Raw genomic sequence first — 15,042 nt, 5'->3', positions numbered from 1 at the left:
CTCTTTAAATGTGAAATCATATGGGAATTTGAACACGCGCACTTCCTTTCTTCGTGCAGATCTGCGCCCACCATCCTTCGCAGATCGCGTCTGGACTTAGGCTTTAGCGCAAGCCGAGCTGGAGCCGTCGGAGAGCTCCATCCGCCATCGCTCCAACTCTAGCATTGAGCTGGAAGACCTAGTAGTGGGCGGCCCGGAGGTGACGGAGGCGGAGAAAATGAAGCGCTTACGGCAGGAGAGCTTGGGCGAGAAGGCGTACCGCTATCGGGGCGTGGTGTTGCTGGTATCGGTGCCGCTGCTGCTCATCGTGTGTTGCTCAGCATGCCCCGCACTCCAGTGGATTCCAGCAGCCTGGGCACCGCCGACATCTTCGACCACTCCTCCCTCAACCTCATTAGCCGCCGCTCCTCCTCCAAATCCAACAAGAAATATGCCGTTGTCTTCGACGCCGGCAGCTCTGGAAGCAGAGTGCACGTCTACTGTTTTGATAACAAGTTGGAGCTCATCCCCATCGGAGACGACATGGAGCTCTTTCGTCAGGTGAACAAGGAAGCTGTTATTAACGCCTTCTCAAGCCCCAATGAGTCTATGTTAAGTGATATTGTTATTCTCAAAATTTTTAACGTCGTCTTCTAAAGACCCAATGTTCCATGTGTAAATTGGAATCATAAACATGGAAACAAAAAAAATTGGGAAAAGACCACCATAAGGTCTATGAGACATAAGGGATTGTTGGACATGTCGTCTCCCGTCCATTTTATGCCACATTTTATTCCATTTTACTCCATTTTATGTCACTTTTTATCAAGATATTTATCTAACACTATATGACATCCCAACACAAGATATTTTACTCCATTTTATGCCACTTTTTATCAAGATATTTTACTTTTTATCAAGATATTTTACTCCATTTTATGCCACTTTTTATCAAGATATTTATCCAACACTAAATGACATCCCAACACAAGGCGTCTTATGTAATTAGGGATTTTCCCATATTTTTAAGCTATTTTAGGCATTTTTATCAATCATGGACATTTGTCCTCCAGCCCTATAGGTCGACTGACTCTACAGATATGTATATAACTATGGACATTGTTCATTCATAATTCAATGAGTACATTTCAGATCTTGGCTGTCTACTTTCTCTTGTTTGATCTCTACTTGCTTCCGCTTTATATTCACTTATTCTCACATGGTATCAAAGATCTTGTGCTTCCACAGATCACTAAGAAGAGTTTTCAGCCTCCGTTTTTTCTCCTTTGCTCCCTTGGTGGGTGTGCTTTGGAGATTTCCTTCAAGCACACATCAATGCTTCTCTTGGCATCGATTCTAGGCTATTTTCAGCCTCTTTACTTCATCTTGGCCAACCCTAAAACTTTGCAATTTTTTTTTATTTTTCATTATTTATTTATTTTTGCGTTTTGTATTGTGTCTGTATCCCGGACTAGTGGTAGCATTGTGCACTTGCTCCATTAGCCTCTCCCTCTCTTACTTCATCGCGCATCGGGTCGGCTTCTGTCTTCATCCGTGTGCCTTGATCTTCGGCAGGAGTACAGTTCTACATCTTTCTTTCACCTCACCTAGTGTCTAGGGAGGAGTGGGCAACCCTTGGGTACCTACTCACAGCCTTTTCGTTGTAAATTCAAGAGGAGGATTCTATGGCTTCTATACCAACTGTTATCTCTTCATCTGTTTCCCAAGTAATCCATCTTAGATGGAACCAATTATCTTGATTGGGCAATACAAATGAAGACTCTCCTTCAGTATCATCGGCTATGGGGTATTGTCTCTGGTACAAATACCTCTCAATGCAATTTCTCCTTAGACTGTGATTGATACCTGGGCTGACAAAGATGCAAGGGCTCATGTCTTTCTCATGTCTTTATCTTCTTCAACATAAAACTCTCTATTGCTCGGCAATTTGATGACAATGATGAGGAAATTGTGGGATATCATCTAGAGGAGGTATCACTGCGAAAACTCTGCTCAGAAGGTAGCCTTGGAGAATCAGCTCTCCAACCTGAAGATTGCCGATACTGCTAACATCATGGATTCTGTTACGGAGTTCATAACCATTCAGAAGCAGTTGGTCTCTTTGCGGAGCAAAGCTACAGACGTGGATTTTGTCAATCGGCTCCTCGCCAAATTGCTCGAAACTATATTTGCTTTTTGTGATACTATAGCACTTCTTCCTTCTACTCTTGATCTACATACCATTGTTAGCATGCTTCAGAATTGGGCCATGAGAAAGAAGACCAGCTAGGGTACTTCCGAGACCCTTCTTTAGGCTAAGGGCAAAACCAAATGGGAGTCCAAGGTTTCCACAAGTAACAAAGGTGACCATAAACCTGCCAACAATCCCGCTCATAAAGAGCTTACTTGTCATTATTGTGGTCTCGAAGGTCACATTCAACCTGACTGTCACAACAAGAATAGAGATGATGGTTGTGCTAAGAAACCCCCCAATTAAACCTCTTCATCCACCGACCAAACTCAAAAATCCTCTTCCACCAAGGAGACTGTCTTCGTCGGTATTGAGGACCTTCTCTCTGACTCTCCTGTTCCTTCCACCTCTCTTATGGATTGGGTGGTTGATAGTGGGTGTACTGCTCACATGACTCTTGACAGGACCTTTCTTTATGACATTCGTCCCAGCTCTTCGACAGTGTCCATTGGTGATACTTCCAACTTGGAGATCTCTTCGGTTAGTAATGTGCGACTTCACTTTTTCCTGGGCCAGCCTTCTACCATTTGGGATGTGCTTCATGTTCCCAAGCTCTCCAACAATCTCCTCTTAGTTTTTCGGATTGCGGAGAAAGGATATGGTGTCTACTTCGATAGTTTCGTCCTTGAGATCATCGACACCAACACTTGGCAGTCAGTTACATTCCCATCTAGATTAAACTGAATACGATCTGTCTCATGGTGAGTGAAAACATGGTATCAGAGGTCTTTGCAAGATCCTTGGCTGCTACTGTTCTCATCGCCTATAGGTCTGAGGCTTCCAGGTGGTGTTTAGGGACCCTTGTGCCTGCGTTTTAGTAGTGCTTTGCTGCAGGCTGCACACCTCATTGCAGTCCTGGGTGGCCTCTTTACTGGGCTGTGTTTTGCTGCAGATCAGCCCTGCATGTGCATTTTTCCCCTCCTCCACTTGGGCGGCACTCCTTGTGCCTAGGCCGCCTGTTCTACCCTTCCTCCTTGCGTTTTTGGGTTGCGTGAGGGCTTTCCACTGGACTGCCTGCGTTTTTGGCTTGCAGCTCTACCTCACTATCTTGGTGACTCCTCCTTGGGTTGTGGTGGGTGTTTAGAGGCTGCTCCTTGGCCTCGACAGTTCCCTGTGGCATCTCTCTTGCTGTCCACTACAGTAAGGTTTGTTTTGTGTGTTGCGTCTGCACGTTGTTTTGTTTTGCACAGACTGAGAGAGGGTTTTAGCCTTGCGTTTGTATAACAGCTTGTTGTTTACACACGTCGGAACCAAAGGTTGTGTCGCACCACCTTCTTGTGCTCTTGCTCTTGCTTGAGTGACAAAACTGTAACGGTGTGGCAGAGGGGAAGAAGTACACATCACTCTTGTTCCACAAGCGTGTGTCGTTTGTGATTCATCACTCTTGTTCCACAAGCGTGTGTCGTTTGTGATTGCGTTTTGTGCTTACCTATTTTCTATTTGACTCTTGCTGAGTTGTTTTGTGGCTTCAACCGTCCATTGTGTGCTTCTCAGCTCCTGCTCAGGTAACTTTGTACGTTTGCATTTCTCGTTGCACATCATCATTATGGCACCCTTGTGCATTGGATCTGATGAGAAACTTAAGGGACCTAACTATGCTCATTGGAAGCTTGCATGAGAGCTTGGTTTGTCTAGAAGGATCTTTGGTCTGTGACTATAGGTGACTCCTTGAAGCTGGTCAACAAGCCACGGGATACTTCGCACTGGACTTTGCTGCAGGAGGATGCTTATCTTGAGGCACTGCTTGATTGGGAAGAGAAGGATGCTAAAGCCTTTGCCGCTTTGGTGCGTTCCGTCGTGAAGGTCTCACCGTCTATTCAGACGTGTGAGATGGCTGTGGGGGTATGGACAAAGCTGCAGGAGATTTATGAGAGGCAGTCCTCTATGCGGACTGTTACACTTCAGGGTCAGCTCTACACTCTCTAATTTACACGGGGAGAATCTGTTAACAATCCTAATATGGGATTGATCATGGTGATAGACACAAGATTAAGCATAAGATTAAGGTGGATTAAACCACACAAGAAACTCCATGACTAGAGAGAGAGAGAGTAGCTGTTGGGGTAAAGGCACTATGCCCACCCTTATAGTGTGTACAAGCCCATAAGTTATAGTACATAGTACACTTAGTACTTTTAATGTACTAAGTGCACTGTGTACTAGTGCAATATACATGTGTGATAGGGGAGTCACACACTCATGCCTTTCATGAGTTGACTTATCCCCACAACTCTCTCTCTCTCTCTCTCCCTTGCTTCTCTGTGTATGTCTCCCATGAATGAACTCTAACCCTAATTCAGGTTTTCTCCCCATCAACTGGTATCAGAGCCATCTTGGTCCCTCCCTCAGTCTGTTCTGGTCGTATTCAGCTTCAATCCACTGCTGGTCGCCTGCTTTTGTGTAGACGTATTCGCTATGAGCTATCACGGGCTGGGCTGCGTTTCAACTGTTGCGCTTTGTGGCCACCAGCGGCGGCTGCTGCTGTAGGTGGGTGGCGCTCATAAGCGAGCGATTCTAGGCCAGCTTGGCGCTAGGCGAAAACGAGCGAAGGAGGTCAGCTCTACACGGCGCAGGCAAAACGAGCGAAGGCTGCTGGGCGAAAACGTCGGCTGGTACACGCAGGCGAAGGCGCCAGCGCTAAGCGAAGAAACAAGCGCCTTTTCATACGAAGGCGTGTCAGGCGCCACCCGACTCGTCGACTGCAAGTGTAGGCGCCTAGTCGTATGTAGCGCTGCTAATCGGTGGCCAAGGCTAGAATCGAACGCAAGGCAGGCTTCGGCGCTCAGCAGCGACGAGTGAACCAGGCGTCTCCCATTCACGTTCGGTTGTGGTCGCTAAGCGTTCAAGCGCTAACAAGCAAAGAGCTAAGCGTGTTACAGGACAGTCGTGAGGCAGTACCTGCAGGTGATCAAATCTGCAGCAAAAGTGCCCCTCCCATCATCTGCACAGAAAAGCATCAGCATCAGCAAACCCCCCTCCTGCAACAGAAATCAACCTGCAAATCAGACAAATTCAAAAATTTCAAAGGTATTTTGCTTCAATTTTGGATTTTCCTTGTCAATTCAAGCAATTGAGCAGGTACAGGTGCCCAATTGCTCAATTTTTGAGCAAAATTGGCAAAATTGGGTGACATTGGTCAAAATCAGGATCAATTTGCAGGAAATTGGTCAAATCAGGATCAATTTGCAGGAAATTGGATGTCGAAATTTGGGGCTTTTGATGTAATTGTGCAATTAAGCACTCATACATGCTGTATGATGTGAGAAATCGCACATTTGGGCAAAATTGCAGCAAATTGCAGCAAATTGCAGTGCAAATCAAGGGGCTTTTGTGCCGATTTGGTTGATTTGCACGCAGGCAATTGCATTTGATGCTGTGGATAATGTGCTGATGCCTTACAAGCACTCAATGTGCCTGTAAATCAAGGGGCTTTCATGTATTTGATGTATATGTGGCCAGGGGGAAGCATCGTGAACACTCTGGATGCCTTCATGTGCGCCAATGTACCATGTATGATCAGAAATTGATCTCAAATCAAGGGGCTTTTCAAGTTTTCATACTCGTTGAGCTTGGCAAAGCAGCAGGCAAGACATTTATGCCTTGAATCTTCAGAAATCAGCTTGCAGTCAAGGGGCTTTTGCCCAATTTCTGTTCGGGACTGTTTTATGCAGTGTACAGGACTGTAAAAGTCTGATTTTCACTCATTTGGACAGCCAGGAAAGCATTTATTGCTATTGTACCTGCTGGTACAGATTTAGCACAGCTTTGTGCATGTTTTGGCATGGCTGTACACTGTTTTGAGTGATCAAAAGGTTCAAATTCAGCTGCTGAAATTGCCGGTACAGGTTTGGTACATCATTGGAGAGCGCTTAGTACTGCTGTACAGTACTTTGGAAGGGCAAAAGAGGACATTTAAGGTGCTGTCCAAAATCTGCAGCAACCAGATTTTGGTGTTTTCATCACAAAAAGTAAGAGAAAAGTTGCATTCTTGCTTCCGCAGTGGGAGATAAAGCTTGGGAGAACATTTGTGAGCACTTTGTGTGCTTTGGGTGCAGTGTTTGCACATCTTTGGGTGCAGTGTTTGCACATTTGCAGGGAGTCAGGCATTACAGGTTGCATTTTGCTATGGCAACCACAGGTGAGAGCTCTTCATTGCTTCACATCAAGAAGCTTGAAGGCTCGCATAACTATGATATTTGGCAAACCCAGTGCTACAATGTGTTGCTTCAGAAAAAGCAGCACAAGCCTATAAAAGAAAGGGGTGTGATGCCCGCTTCTCTTACAGCTGAAGAGTGGGAAGATATGGATGAGCTGGCAAGATCTACTATCATGTTGTCTGTGTCAGACTCATTACTTTTCAGCATTCGTGAAGAGAAGACAGCTTGGGGAATGTGGCAGAGATTGCAAGACTTGTATGCCCAACAAAGTGCCTCAAGCAAAGTGTATTGGTTGAAGAAACTCATAGGCCTTCAGATGAAGGAAGGGGCTTCTATGACAGCCCATCTCAATGAGTTTAATGGTATTGTCAGCCAGGTTATAAATCAAAAGTTGGCAATGGACGATGAGTTCAAAGCCACTTTTTTGTTATGCACTTTGCCAGAGAGTTGGGACACATTCAGGACAGCCACTAGCAATTCGCATGCTATGCTGTCATATGCAGATGTTGAGGGTGCTCTTCTTCAAGAAGAGATGAACAGGAAAAACAACTCTGTTGGAAAGTCCAATGCAATGAATGCACGTGGGAAATCCCAGCAAAGGGGGAAAAGCCAAGAAAGGGGAAGGAGCAAGTCTCGCTCCAAAAAGGATTTGGAATGCCATTATTGTGGCAAGAAGGGACACATTAAAAAGCAATGCTACAAATGGAAAAATGATCAGAAAGAAAAGGGAAAAGGCAAAGACAAAGAGAAGGATGAAGCCAAAGATGTAAAGCCAAAGGGCAAAAGTGGAGTCAAGATTGAAGAAATCAATGTGTCACATGCAGGTGGCAGTGAGGATGAGGTCCTCTTTACGTCTTCACTTGATGCCCATTCACTTCTTACAGGTGGTCATGGTATGCACTCATGGATCATTGATTCAGGTGCCTCCTTTCATGTCACAGGTTGCAGAGACTTGTTTGTCAGGTACACTGCTGGCAATGAAGGAGTTGTTTATTTGGGTGATAACCATGCATGCAAAATTCTTGGCAGAGGTGATGTGAGGCTTGTATTTTCAGATGGCTCACAGCTTATGCTCCATGATGTCAGGCATGTGCCTGAGATCAAGAAGAATCTGCTTTCTACTGGACAGCTTGATGATGCTGATTATGTTACCACATTTGGTAGTGGAAAGTGGAAGATTAGTAAGGGCTCACTGGTTGTTGCCAGAGGCTCTAAGGTGGACACTCTTTATTTCATGCATGCAGGTGTTTGTCACCATGCAAATGTAAATGCAACCGAGCTGCCGGAAATCTCTATGTGGCATAGCCGGTTGGGACACATGAGTGTCAAAGGAATGGAGCAATTGTCTCGTTTGGGTTACTTGCCTTCTCTAAAGTTTTCAAGTTTTCAGTTTTGTGAGCATTGTATATATGGTAGGCAACTACAGTGCCCCCACAAGAAAGCTCTTGGACAGAAAGATGCTCAGTTAGAGCTTGTGCATACAGATGTATGTGAGATGCCTCAGCTTTCTTTGGGAGGGGCAAAATATTTTGTGTCTTTTATTGATGATGCCACACGTAAGGTGTGGGTCTATCCTCTTCGTTTGAAGAGTGATACATTCGCAGTGTTTCAGAAGTTTGTTGCTCATGTTGAGAATCAAACTGGCAAAACACTGAAGGCTTTGCGTTCCGACAATGGTGGAGAGTATACGTCCAAACAGTTTCAGGACTTTTGTGATGCTAAAGGCATCAAGAGGGAGCTCTCTACTCCTTATGATCCTCCACAAAACGGGACAGCAGAGAGGATGAACAGGACCATTCAGGAGAAGGTCCGTTCTATGTTGTCACATGCTGCATTACCTCATGGTTTTTGGGCTGAAGCTGTTATGACAGCCGTTCACCTTATAAACAGGTCACCTAACACGAGGCTTGGTGGGAAAGTGCCAGAAGAAGTATGGACTGGAAAGCCTCCGTCATACAAGCACTTGAGAGTGTTTGGTTGCGTTGCGTACGTGCACATACGCAGGGAAATGCGCACCAAACTTGATCCTAAGTCTCATAAATGCATATTCCTAGGATATGGTGACAGAGGTGAAATGGGGTATAGACTTTGGGATCCCATGAATAGAAAGATCATACGCAGCAATGATGTCTTTTTTGATGAAACATGCATGTATAAGGAGCCTGCAAGGCAACAGGAGCCTGGCAGAGTCATCTTTGATGACGATGGACATCATGGACAACAACAAAGGGCTGTAAATCAGCCATTACAGCAGGAAAACCAGCCCTTAAATGGTGCTGAAAATGGTCCAAATGGACAGCCAGATATGGCAGAAGATATCCCTATGGATATACCACAGTTAGAGGAGATACCGGGCATGATTTTTCAGCCTTATGGCATGGAACAGGAGCCACCAATGGGTGATATGCAGGCTGGACAGCAACCTGCAAATGATGGTCATTGGGTACGGAGGTCCACTAGACCCTCCAGAGCCCCTGACAGGTTTGTTCCAGGGGTTGACTACTTGATGCTCACTGACTGTGGGGAGCCCTCATGTTATAAGGAGGCTTTACAGAGGGCAGACAAGGCTCTATGGGAGCGTGCCATGAAGTCAGAGATGGATTCTCTGCATAAAAATGGAACATGGAAGTTGGTGCCTTTGCCTGCAGGCAAGAAGGTTTTGCCATGCAAGTGGGTATACAGGCTCAAAGTTGCATCAGATGCTAAGCCAAGATACAAAGCCAGGTTAGTGGCTAAGGGCTTCAAGCAGGAATATGGTGTGGACTTTGATGAGATCTTCTCTCCAGTGGTCAAAATGACCACACTTAGAGCTGTGTTGGCTTTGGTTGCGCATGATGATCTGGACTTGATTCAGATGGATGTGAAGACTGCTTTTCTTCACGGTGATCTCCATGAGGAGATATATATGCAGCAGCCAGAGGGTTATGCAATAAGTGGGAAGGAAAAGCTTGTATGCAAGCTGAAAAAGAGTCTTTATGGGCTCAAACAGGCACCAAGAGAATGGTATCATAAATTTGATACATTCATGAAATCTCAGAAATACAGGAGAAGTGACATAGATCACTGCTTGTATACCAAAAAAGCTTTGGATGGCAGTCTATTGATTCTCATTTTGTATGTTGATGATATGTTGATTGCTGGGAAATCTCGTAAAGAGATGGATGCTTTGAAGCAGAGGCTGCATCAAACCTTTGATATGAAGGATTTGGGTGATGCTAATCACATCTTGGGTATGCGGATACTTCGGGACAGAAATCAGCATGTGTTGTATTTGTCTCAGAAGGAATACATTGGCAAGGTCTTGCAGAGGTTCAATATGGACGGGGGGAAGAAAGCTAGTACTCCTTTGCCTCCATATGTGAAACTCAGTGCTATGGACAGCCCACAGTCAGATAGAGACAGGGCTGATATGGTCAAGATTCCGTATGCTTCAGCTTGTGGCAGTCTCATGTATGCCATGGTTGCTACTAGGCCGGACATTGCATTTGCAGTGGGAGTGGTTTCTAGATACATGGCCAACCCTGGCAAGAAGCATTGGGAAGCAGTGAAAGGTGTCATGAGATACCTGAAGGGCACACAGGATTTGTGCATTTGCTTTGGCAAACAGGATGCATTAGTGCATGGTTATACGGACTCGGATTATGCCGGTCATCCAGATAACCGGAAGTCTACTACCGGTTATGTATTTACATTCACAGGAGGTGCTGTGTCATGGATATCCAGGATGCAGAAGTGCACTGCCTTATCTACTACAGAGGCCGAGTATATTGCAGCCACAGAGGCTTGCAAGGAGGCATTATGGCTATCTCGGTTAGTGGTTGATTTGGGCTATACAGGGGATATTCCATTGTTGCATTGTGACAGTCAGAGTGCCATCCAGTTGGCAAAGAACCCTGTCTTTCATGCAAAGACGAAGCATGTGGATGTGAAGTATCACTTCATCAGAGAGGTGATAGAGAACAAGCAAATTCAGCTTGTTAAGATTCATACGGATGACAACCCGGCTGATCTGTTGACGAAGAGTTTGCCTCCGGACCGGTTTGCTCATTGCAGACACTTGATGGGCATTGGATGAGGCCATTTTCAGCCTTGATATGGCCTTGTATATTATCATGTACATGCTGATTTTTTCTTTTCCTTTACTTAAGGGCACTTTGCCTTTAAGTGGGAGGTTGTTGGGGTAAAGGCACTATGCCCACCCTTATAGTGTGTACAAGCCCACAAGTTATAGTACATAGTACACTTAGTACTTTTAATGTACTAAGTGCACTATGTGTACTAGTGCAATATACATGTGTGATAGGGGAGTCACACACTCATGCCTTTCATGAGTTGACTTATCCCCACAACTCTCTCTCTCTCTCTCTCCCTTGCTTCTCTGTGTATGTCTCCCATGAATGAACTCTAACCCTAATTCAGGTTTTCTCCCCATCAGTAGCACACTCAACACAATCTCTATTGCATAATCAAAATCATACAATGGCCTTCTAGCCTTATCCCACTTTACACATCATCATCCATGTGGCAACTCCTTTTTCACATTCCTTTATGTGGCTCTCACCATTCACACATCTTATGTGGCATTCTTATCTTACCACAATATCTTTCACCTCTAGGGTGCGTTCACACACTCAACCAAATAATGCAGCCAGGAGGAGTTAGGGCAGAAAACGCAAGGCACAGATGAGATGGCGGGCAGATTTGCAGACGATGGAACAGCCTCAACCTAAGCAAGTGATACCATGTTGGAGAATGCATAGGCAAAAGCATAAACAAGACGAGAGAGAGTAGAGAGAGCTTGTGGACAAGATCACCTTTTATATTAGCTTGAAGCTTTACAATGGCAATTGGCCAGCAAGAGAATGTTGAACTTGTGCAAGAGTTTGGATGAAATAGTGAGAAATGGGGGAACTCCTTATAGAGTGCATGTATGACCTGGCCAACTGCACTAAAGTAGGCCGACCAGCTCACGACCGTTTTTTTGGCTGTGTTTTTTGCTCCGGCATCAGTTGTTTGTGAGTTTCTTGCATGTGGTGTCTCCAGACAAGTGGCTGTACATCTCCTTCTTCCGCCACGAGATTCCTGGTGGTTTCTTGGAGTGTTTTTGCTACTGTCTAGCCTCCTTCTCTCTCAGGTTTGAGAGGGGGCTGATTAATTTTGGAGCCTCGCTTCGTTGGAAAGCACTTGAGAGAAGTCTTTGAGAGCTGAGATCTGTGTTCTTTGTTGCTGTGGATATGGGTTCCCTCTTGGAGGAGGCATCTCTCCGTGTTTCTCAAGAGCAGGTAAGGTTCTCTCCTAGTGGACAGGATCGGGCACTTGTTACAGTGCAACAGACAAGATGGTGTCATTGCTCCTCTTCTGGAAAACAGGTTTATCTGGCCAAGGATTGCAAGCCTGAAGGTATAGCCTAAGCCAAGACCAAGTTTTCAAAGGCGGGCAATGATCATATACAGGACATTGATACAGATACTTCTAGTACCACTTCTAGGGCTCCTAGGGCGCTTCCGGCTCGGGAGGACCCAGATGTTTACAGATGCTGTCGTCTTCCTGCAGTCTGTGTCACACCGACCCCACATGAGTTGCCTTCTTCTTCATGCTTCGTTGCTACTGTTGCTCTGCAACTTTCCTCTGCCATAGCCAAACTTGGCTCATGTTCTCCTCTTTCAATTTCAATGCTCTCTCAAAATCCTCAACATGATCTCTCTCTTTCAAAACAAACACCTCAGTTTTCTTGACATGCTATTCATGTTGTTTAAGTACACGTTCTCTGCTGGCGACCCTTTCTTGAAGGAGTAACAGCTCTTGCTCCTTCTTAACAATTGTAATCTCCTTCTTAATAGCAACCTCTTCCCTAACTACCAAACCAGACAGTTTCTCTCTGATTAAGGAACTTCGGCCCTTCTAGTAAAAGTCTCCTTCTCAAGTTGCAATGCTTCCGATTCTCTATGAATCTGATCTCGCAACAGCCTCTTCCTTCAACCTGGCCTCTTCAGCACGCAACCGCTCAAACACCCTCTGTGCCTCGTGGTTAGCTTTTTCCAACTCTTTCTTAACACTCTCTCTCTTCTCATCAAGAATGTCCAATTCGTTCTCGAATCTCTCTTTTTCTCTCTTAGTTTCTTGGCCTTCATTGCCACTGACTTTGTTTGAGCCCTGCAATCATCGATCCTTTTAGGCATGTCTGCAGTTTAAGTAGTCCTCTCTCTCTTGCTCAGTCACTTTAAGCCTCTCTTGCTCTTGCATCAACTTGCAATTCTAGCATTCATGCTACTCCAATCATGCTTCTTTCCAAGCTGTGATTGATTTCCTTTATCTTTGCTTATTACTCTACAACACAGTTTGCTTACTTGTTGCTAATTTCTTTGCCTCCAACCTCCTCCTGAAGAGGATTCCATGGCCATTTCCATGGCTAGCACAAGCTCCCACCATTGAGCTTAAAAATATGTATGCATCCATCTTGCATACCACCATTCAAGGGTGCTGCTTCAAAGTGGTTTCTCACAAGCTTCATATTGCTGAAATCTCCATTTTCAGCTTCCATGGTAGCTTCAAGACTGTCTCCAATCACCAACATAATCTCTCTCCAAATGCAATACTAATGACAAAGAGTGCTAAATTTTTTCATAATAAAGTGAAAATAATGCTTAATCAAACCACCTCATAAACAAGAAAACTATACATAGATATTCACTATGACCAAGAGCCCATCCTAGCTCTGATACCATGTTAACACTCTTAATATGGGATTGATCATGGTGATGTAGGAAATATGAAAGCAAGAGCAAACTAGAAATGCAACAAGAACACAAATGAAAGACAAAGAGTTACCTTGAGATGAGTGTAGACAAGACACAAGATTGATACTTTCATTGATGTGACACCCACAATATATAGGTGAGAAGTACAAGATAGAGTAGACTCACTTATGGGATAAATGTAGAGGTACCACATGGCACTAGACTCAAGACACAAAGACTCAACTGAAACTAGACTAGAGAAATAGTACACCTAGTGTGCACTTATTTCCAACACCCTCCTTAAGTGGACACTAGGAGGAAGACAAAAAGACAAGACTATGACATGACAAAAGATAAGACCAAGACAGAGAGACTAAACAAGGATTGAGAGACAAGCTAGAAGACAAGATGGACAAGACTAGAAGACAGACATAAAGACTGATAGATTGAGAGACAAGACATGAGAGACAAAAGATCCTGAGATACCTCTCCTCAAGTGATATCCTCATATGGGTCCACAAGGGTAGGGACAAGAGTGGATCTAAAACAAGACACAGTCAGATTGATAGACAAATAGACAGACAGACAAGACTAGATAGACAGAAGACTGACTGTAGACCTGACTGTAGACAAATAGATGGATCTTGAAGACATCCCCTCCTCAAGGGCAATCTCTGCCTCTTGGGTAGGGACAAGAGAGAGGTCAAAAAGCATAATGAGTAAGACACTAGAACCCCTTGACCTACATCATCGGTGGTCAAAGTGGTAGACAAGAAAGGTGAAGTAATCAGAAAGCCCATTGCTCATCATGTGAGGAATGAACAGCAAGATCTACTAATGGAGATGCTTCAGCAACATGGGCTGAGGTAGATGTAGGGGCTGATGTAGAGGTTTTAGAGTAGCAGTCCTTCTCCCGTTGATTATCACGGCCACAAATGGTGCATGGATGAGCCTTGAAGCAGTCCTTCTCCATATGATTAGTTTTTCCACAATGGGTGCAAGGCTTTCTTACCTTAGAACCTCCTTTCTTTGCTAAAAATGCAGTGTCAGTTACCTTTTGTTGTTTTGTTCTTTCCTCTTCTTGGAGAGCATTGATGATACCTTCAAGAGTAGGATTATTGTGATACTTGAAGGTAGTGACAAGAGTAGCATAGGTGTCAGGTAAGCTTTTGAGAAGCACAACAATAGCAATATCTTCGGAGATGGGGGACTTCACTGATGCAAGCTGAACCATAAGACTGCGAAAATAATTGACATGAGAGTCTATAGTAGCTCCCTCCTGCATATATAGATCAAAGAATGAGATCATAAGTGCAATCTTAGAGTTTTTAGAGCGGGGTCCAAGGGTATCCAAAGTGATCCATGCTCGAGAAGCAGACTGTATGTCGGAGATATGATGAATGTAATCATCTCCAAGACTGAGCAAGATGATAGCATAGGCTTTGTCATTCTTGGCAGTGGGAGCATAAGTGATAACTTGCTCAATGTCGGAATCTTCAGGAGCAGCATGGTGAACAACGTCCCAAAGACTTTCTTTCATAAGATGGCACTTGATTTTGATTTGACAAGTATGAAAGTTGGACCCATTGAATTTGTCGATAGACATGAGAGAATGAGTAGAAGAGGCCATGTGGGAAGGTCTTACCTCTTGCTAAAATGCAAGGGCAGTGTCTATTCCCTTACAAGATTGCAGAAATGAATGAAAGAAGAGATCCAAACTGTTTTTAGAAGCCGGCTCTCTCACCACTTGTCAAGGCCATAGCATGTGACAGCCCATCGAAGCATGAGGAACTAGTAGTTTGCAGATATGAGGATAAGAAAAGGACTGACCAGCAAACTGAAGCAGACAATGCACAGTACCTTGTAGACTCTTCAAGAGGAAGCGATGGCAGAACTGAATGCAGCAAATAGCTCGTTA

This window comes from Cibotium barometz, chromosome 14, assembly GCF_041138505.1.
Source record: "Cibotium barometz isolate CiBa-2024 chromosome 14, ASM4113850v1, whole genome shotgun sequence".
In the NCBI taxonomy this organism is placed as follows: domain Eukaryota; kingdom Viridiplantae; phylum Streptophyta; class Polypodiopsida; order Cyatheales; family Cibotiaceae; genus Cibotium; species Cibotium barometz.
Note: the sequence above shows the minus strand (reverse complement) of the source record.